Source organism: Mytilus galloprovincialis, chromosome 7, assembly GCF_965363235.1.
Source record: "Mytilus galloprovincialis chromosome 7, xbMytGall1.hap1.1, whole genome shotgun sequence".
Classification (NCBI taxonomy): domain Eukaryota; kingdom Metazoa; phylum Mollusca; class Bivalvia; order Mytilida; family Mytilidae; genus Mytilus; species Mytilus galloprovincialis.
In genome coordinates this window covers 33046570-33054535 of record NC_134844.1, presented here as the reverse complement: position 1 = coordinate 33054535, position 7966 = coordinate 33046570, and the positions used below count along the sequence as shown (strand labels likewise).

Here is a 7966-nt window from a genome sequence, read left to right as displayed (position 1 = left end):
TTTATTCTATTATGAAAAATAGAACTGAAAAAATATTTCATATTCTGACTGAATAGTTCACTCTTTTCATGAGATAAGATTTTCTTTGTTATAGGTTCATTGCAATACTTGTATAGGCAAACGATTTGAATTATAATATATAACTTTGTGGTGTACATAATAGTATGCTTATATTTGCAAATTTATAATATAAACACTTTTTGTTAAAGTTTTTGCTTTCTTTATTCACAACTTGCTATGTACAATTATTCAGTCCACTATATAAGAGTGAAGTCAATAAATAATTTCATTCACTAGAATATTCCTGCAATTCTTAGACAAAACATTTTTTCAATCTGTTCTTCAAAGATCTTCCTCTGTACATCTTTATTGAATCGAGAGATTCAAATGAGAAGACAAAGCAAGTTTATTTGGACAACAACATTCTAATAACTTGTTCATTCGTTCCATCTTTCAATTGATAATTACATTGTTGTATTTATATGATCAAGTTCTTGTGCATAAATGATCGTGATGATATGACTCCTTTTTGTTTATAGTCATCATGTTGAAATTTCCTCTTTCAAATAAATGTAGGAAAAAACATGTTCCATTTCAAATTAATAAAAAAGTCGCACTATGGAGAAAAATATCAGCTTTAAGTTTTCCGTTCAGTATTGATCTGTGAATGATGACCATGAAAATCCAGATTTCTGACCTACAAATACACAAACTCAAAAATTATCAGTGAAGAGATCAATAAAATGGCTATTTTATCATGTTTATGATTAATATGATAAACTTTCATTTAAATATTCAAGTACTGAATTACAGAAATCGCTTAAATTTTATAATAGTTTAGTTAAAGTACAGCTTATTTAAAATTATAATAAAAAATATAGGCCACCGTTGAGTTAAATAAGATATTACATTTTTAATGCCAAAAAATGGCATTTTTGCACCAAAGGGAGATAATTTGGAGCTTTTTCAATGATATATGCATTTTAAAAGTCATCTGGGGCCAAACCGAATTGATTGTTTTGAATGATTTGGTGTACCATATGATAAAGATATAGATAAATTGAGTAATGAAAAAAAAATATTAAAACATTTTTCTGAAATTGTTATACCCTAGAGCCTCCTTAAATGTCATTTGATCTCTATTGGAGAAATGTCTCATTGGAAATCAGACTGCTAAGTGTTTCTTATTTTTATATCAACCCAGCCATATTATACCTGTCTAATATCAGGAGCTTGTACATAGTTCAGTGGTTGTTGTTGGTTCATACCGTCATTTTTATTTTTCATAATTTTTTGTTTTTATAAATTAGTCTGGTATATTTGACGTTTGAATTGATGCTCTGTTTCAAATTTGGTTAGTGTTGACTTTTATAGATTACTATAACATGTATAGGGTATGGGTTTTCTCATTACTTACAGGTCATCAATGGCCTCTAATAAGTAATTACAATGCTTACATCCACTAAATTGAACTCTGATGGATAGTTTTCTCTTTAATCATACCACATCTTATTTTAATAAATATTTAATTATTATTCAAGGACAAAATTTTTTATAACAGTGGACTTACCATTTAGGCTTTGTTGACCTCTGTAAATCTTATTTTGTTGATAATTTCTTCTGTTTATAGTTTCCCCTTTATCTTTCATGTTCTTGCCCTACACATAAAAGGGTAAACATCATTTAATGACAAAAATAACTACTACATGTATTACATAATTAGTAGGCAACTGAAAATTTTGTCTTATTTGTATATAACATCAACTTACTAATCATTCTTGCTGTTCAATATCATGAATATTATCATTATTCTATGAATATGAGGTCACAGTAAAATTAACCTTGGCAGGCAGACATCTTTTTTTATTTGATACCTTGTAGTCATTCCATACAACAAGTAGACCTATGCTTAAAAAATCTAAGGCCAAAATTAAAAATATGTTTGTTTCCCCTCCCCCCCACACGGGTCAAAAATAAGCGCCCGGGTCAAAAAATTATTTTCCACAAAAAAATCGAAATTATTTTTTTCCTGAAAATAATTTGTTTCCATTTTTGGAAAGTGCTTGAAAGCAGAAGGATTGATAATCTAAATAAATACACTCAAATTGAGCACAAACAACTGATAAGTGGCCTGGACTGGACAAGTCAAACCATTCATGTGACCATGCTATGACAATCACATCCAGTTAAAAAAAACTAGAGGCTCTCAAGAGCCTGTGTCGCTCACCTGTTAATGTGTTTACTGATGTCGGCCATCTTCGTTGGTAGGAGGGGTCATTAGACACTTTTTTTTAAATAGATACCCTAGTATTATGATTGTGGCCCAGTTTGGTTAAATTTGGCGAAGTAGTTTTAGAAATGATTTTTATACAAGTTACAAAAATGACGAAAAGTTGTTCAATATTGACTATAAAGGGCAATAACTCCTTAAGGGGTCCTCTAACAATTTTGATCATGCTGACTTATTTGTAGATCTTACTTTGCTGAACATTATTGCTGTCTACAGTTTATCTCTATCTATAATAGTATTCAAGATAATAACCAAAAACTGCAAAATTACCTTAAAATCACCAATTTTAGGGCAGCAACCCAACAACAGGTTGTCCAATTCAACTGAAAATTTGTGAGGGGATATATCTTATTATGATGGACATTTAAATCTTGAAAGATTTGCCCTAAATGTCTTAGTTTCAAAGATATAAAGCAAAACCTGCATTTTACCACTATGTTCTAATTTTAGCCATGTCGGCCATTTTGTTTGGTAGGCTGGGTCAGCGGACACATTTTTTAAACTACAAACCACAATGATAATTGTGGCCAAGTTTGGTTAAATTTGGCAAAGTAGTTTCAGAGAAGAAGATTTTTAAAAAAGTTACAAAAAATGATGAAAAGTTGTTAAAAATTGACTATAAAGGGCAATAACTCCTTAAGGGGTCGACTGACAATTTTGGTCATGTTGACTTATTTGTAGGTCTTACTTTGCTGAACATTCTTGCTTTTACAGTTTATCTCTATCTATAATAGTATTCAAGATAATAACCAAAAACTGCAAAATTTCCTTAAAATAACCATTTCACAGGCAGCAACCCATCAACAGGTTGTCCGATTCGTCTGAAAATTTCAGGGCAGATAGATCTTGACCTGATCAACAATTTTACCCCATGTCAGATTTGCTCTAAATGCTTTGGTTTTTGAGTTATAAGCCAAAAACTGCATTTTACCCCTATGTTCTATTTTTAGCCATGGCGGCCATCTTGGTTGGTTTGACAGGTCACGCCACACATTTTTTAAACTAGATACCCCAAGGATGATTGTGGCCAAGTTTGGTAGAATTTGGCCAAGTAGTTTCAGAGGAGAAGATTTTTGTAAAAGTTTACGGACGACGGACGCAGGACGACAGACGACGAACGCCAAGTGATGAGAAAAGCTCACTTGACCTTTCAGGTCAGAAGAGCTAAAAAAAAACCTGCCTTCCTGGTCTGTTTACAAAGGGTAGACCCGGGGGACGGGAAACAGACATTCTTTTAAATGTGGCCTGATAAAATGACAAAACCTAGAAAACTTATCATTGACCAAAGAACAATAAAATGCGGTCATGGTTTATATATGAATCTGCCATTCAGACATGCACACCTTACAATTGTTTCATATCTACCAAATATAATCTACCTGTAACTTTAAACATATGATAAACTGACAAAACAATGCAGTGTTTCATTGACCAATGAACCATGCATGAAAATGAGGTCAAGTTCATATAAAATATGACAGACAGCCAAGTGCATCTTACAATTATTTCATTCACTAAATAAAGGGGCCTTATTGCTTACAGTATCCAGAAAATAGACCAAACCACAAAAACTAAATATTTTCAAAGTTCCTTATACCCTGCCAATTTGTTATGGTTGTGCCTGTTCCAAGTCAGGATCCGATAATTCAGTGATTGTCGTTTGTTTATGTGTAACATATCTGTTTTTCAATTTTTTTGTACATAAATTAAAGCACAATACATTTGTACATGAAACACAAAGCTCATCACTGAGATAGTAGTCTCAGATAGCCTAGAGGGAGGCGGGGTCAACCAAACTCCCCTATTCAATCTGAATGCAGGACAGAAAGTCACAGTCAAAAAGTCACACACTGTCACAGGACAAAAAGTCACAATTTAGTTTTGAGATTATTTTTCTTTGAACAAGAAAACACTCTTTTTGTATTTTTCTTGAAGTTTTATACATGAACATGATGTAGCAACTTTTAAATTAAAATTTATTAAAAACAAATAAATAAGTTAATTAGGTTTGCACACATTACCATTACATTTGCACACAAAAATCATTACGTTTGTGTGCAGCTTTTGATTACGTTTGCACGCATTTTTTAACATGTAAATATAGAAAAAAGGTATAGTATGATTGCTTTTTACAGCTGACTATGCGGTATGGGCTTTACCTCAGGCGTTGCTCATTGTTGAAGGCTGTTTGGTGACCTATGGTTGTTAATGTCTGTGTCATTTTGGTCTCTTGTGGACAGTTGTCTCATTGGCAATCATACCACATCTTTTTTATATTATGAACAATTTCCTAAAATTAAAAATGAATATATGTAATAAAAAGAAGATATTTCAAAATCTTTTTTCATTTATATTCAATCAATTGTCAACAAATTGTTTGTGACTTTTTGTCCTATCAACTTTGTTACTTTATGCCTGAGTTTGACATGTGTTTGACTTTTTGTCCTGTGACTTTCTGTTCGTTTACCTTCCATCTAAATCAGTGAACTGAATAATTGTTTTTTGCAGAAGTCCGGGGAGTGTTAAAAAATCACATGTGCAAGTTGAGAGTCAACACTTACACAGGGACTACACAATACTTTTTCAGAATGTCAGCAAAAAAGAATCACTGGTGACAGGGGAGTGTAACCGATGAATTGATCCTGAATCAGATAAGATTTTCCCGGTACGTCTAAACACCGCTCAGGAGGACCTCCTGGGGGCACACATGCAGGACATACAAAGTGCACTCATGGCAGACCCTATATAGTCGCCGTCGTATCTGCACACATGATGGATGTATATATTCGTTATAGATCGTCAAACACTTCTCATTTTAGAGTTAAATTTGCAAGCAACCTCTTAAGATTTTAAAATAATAATGCTACTAAAAATATATTATTTCCCCCAATTTTCGCAATTTTTTCGCCATATAAAATATTTAGGCGACTGTGCTTTTAGTGAATATAAACGATTACGAGGCCTCACGAATAAATATTATAAATATGAAATAAACTGGAACATCGATTAGCATAGATCGAGCAGCAGAGTAAACTTCCACATAAATCTCGAAGTTATTTACGCCGGATAATATAGACTGTGCTCCTGAATAAAGTTGTCAAATACATTAATTTGTGTTTTTTACTTCTACAAGAAATTTGATTCAAATGCTAATTACGCACCATTTGCTGAGTAGAGAATCATTCTAAGCCAGGAACCGTCTATACTAACTGATAACAGTAAGAATAGAACTGAAGTCTCTGTAAAAAGGCAGTCAATCCTAACAGAACTGTATTAACTTAATGATACATGTACATCAAGTTCCAGCACCTCACCAAGCACCCTTGCCTTGCATACTGAGATGGCAAACTGGTGTGTGTCAGTATTTTATATAAAACTGCGTAGGTTCATATCGTTTGATTCAACGTTTGTTTGGTTATTTTTTAAGGATCGTTGTAAAATTATATCTAAATCTTTGTTAAAATACGATTTTAATTTGTTCAATTCTTTCTATTTCATAATTTTGTCAAAGTCTACTTTTTAAAGTTTTAAATTTTACAGAAAAAATGAATATTCCATTTTGATTTGAAGAAAATCTTTTTGAACTGTCATGACATGGTGTTGCAAAGCTGATTACAGGTAACTATAACCAGTCTGGGAATTCATGGCAAGCCATAACTCTACAATGTTATGGTAACCCATAACCTTTCAATGTTTTGAGATACCAATACCTAATCCTCTTTCATTTTATTACGGTGACGTCTTCATTGTCGCTTTCGATATATTCCGGATCTCAAACCGTTACCTCACCGAAGTCGGTATTTTGTTTACATTGACATCCGGGTCACTGTGTAAAAATGGACGAACAACAACCTTCGACATCGCATTCAAGGGGTACGTAAATACGCCGACTGCGGCAATATTATATGTTACACATGAATGAACTTGCATGTAGTGTTATACAAATGATTAATTTACATTTTGCAATACTCAAATACGCAATTACGCTTTTATTTAAAGAAATTACGCTTTTCCAAACTCGTTCAAAAAACAAAATATATACGAAAGTTATGGTTAACCCTAACTTTTTTCATCTGAATGGTTACGGTTTACCAAAACAAAAGAAAGGTTACGGATATCCGTAACTTTAATAGGGAGCAGTTGTTTATTTCATTGAACAAGCTGAACGAATAATTGACAAAATGATTGATACCCATAACAGATAAAGGCAGTTCTTGCAATGAAAAAAAGGGGGGTTGCCAACATGTAAATAAAATGAAATACAGCTCATGTTATATATCCATGGTATCTTGAAGAAGAGTAAAATTTCAAAGATATACTGGAGAACAGAAAAAGTTCAGACTAATAGTATTTTATTAGTTTTTAATTTTATTACTGTTAATTTTAGAATAAAATAGCCCTAGATAGACATCTTCATATATATAGCCTGGCATATTGCTCTCTTAACACGGTCAGCCATTTATCGTCCCCTTCTGACAGACTATCATCGTTATAATTTGTTTCAAAACTTTAAAGAGGAGGGGATGTACATGCTTTAGGCAACGTGAATTGTTCTCTATTAAAGGAATGTGCAAGAAGTTTATATATGAATATAAGATTATTTTTCTTTCTTTCAGAAGCATGGCACAGCAAGAAAAAGATATAAAGACACTACAAGACATTCCAAGTGATTTTGAATAAGACAATTGATTGACTTTTTCAATGTATTCTTAAATAAATCAAATAATTGATGTAAAATGGTGTTTTGTTCTCATTTAAGCCAATTATCAATGATTATTGACTTAAAATTTACCCCTTTTAGAAGTGTAACGTTTTAGTTTAGAAAGAGAAGTTGTATTGAAAAATCTGAATTTGGGACACAAGTTTTAGTCAATGTAATTTCAACTTATAATGTGTATAATGTTTGCATAATGTCCAATGGCAAATATGGCATGCATGTTCAGGTTGACATATGCATGTGTATAAGATAGGTAATAAAAGTTGAGAGTTAAAAACTAAACATTATACCATTGTGGTAGGAATGTGGGCTTTCTTGCGCTGTCCACCTATATTTGTTGATTTTGTCCAACAAATATTTTCATTACTGTTTTTCCCAAAACTGCTGATCAAGATGAGTTTATATTTGATAAGCTGCTTGATAGTGATAAACTGTGATGTGTGAACATTTTTGTATCTGGCACCTGTTTCCTGTTTGCTTATACATTGCATTTCAAAATGTTGAATATTCTCAAATTTTTCATTACTTTTATTAGTAATGCTGCTGAACATAATGACTTAATATTTGGTAAGTGGCTTGACCATGATGAGTTGTGTCTGCTATTTTGGATTAGTAAAAATTGATATTTCTTGTTTTTAGATTCTTTGAATTGTGAATTTTCATATGCTTAGCAAAACAACTGATTTATTCTTGTTTGTATATAGAATGAATCACTGTGTATAAATTAAACAAATGATTTGTTACTAAAAAAAGCAGGAAACTCAATCAAAAGTACAGAAATTTTTATATTGATATGATCTAGATATCAATCAAAAACATCTAAAAACATTTTGAAAACATTTTTATGGCACAGTCTCACTTGAAAGAAAACAAGTCGATTTTTTTGTGATATTTTCATGACATTAGACACAACATTTTAATAACATTTTAAAGATGTTTTGTGTTTGCTGGGTTTATAC

General features: G+C 31.9%; 2 long non-coding RNA genes across 2 annotated transcripts; one reads left to right on the top strand and one right to left on the bottom strand.

Annotated features, from left to right (window-relative positions):
- Positions 1-492: 492 nt before the first annotated feature.
- On the bottom strand, positions 493-4959 carry LOC143082801 (uncharacterized). Its single transcript, XR_012980476.1, has 3 exons — positions 4758-4959; positions 1571-1658; positions 493-697 (listed from the first exon to the last, which is right to left on the bottom strand). It is a non-coding gene; the product is annotated as an uncharacterized LOC143082801 (long non-coding RNA).
- A 958-nt stretch (positions 4960-5917) lies between these two features.
- LOC143081641 (uncharacterized) lies at positions 5918-7027 on the top strand. Its single transcript, XR_012980004.1, has 2 exons — positions 5918-6163; positions 6907-7027. It is a non-coding gene; the product is annotated as an uncharacterized LOC143081641 (long non-coding RNA).
- The last annotated feature ends 939 nt before the right edge of the window (positions 7028-7966 follow it).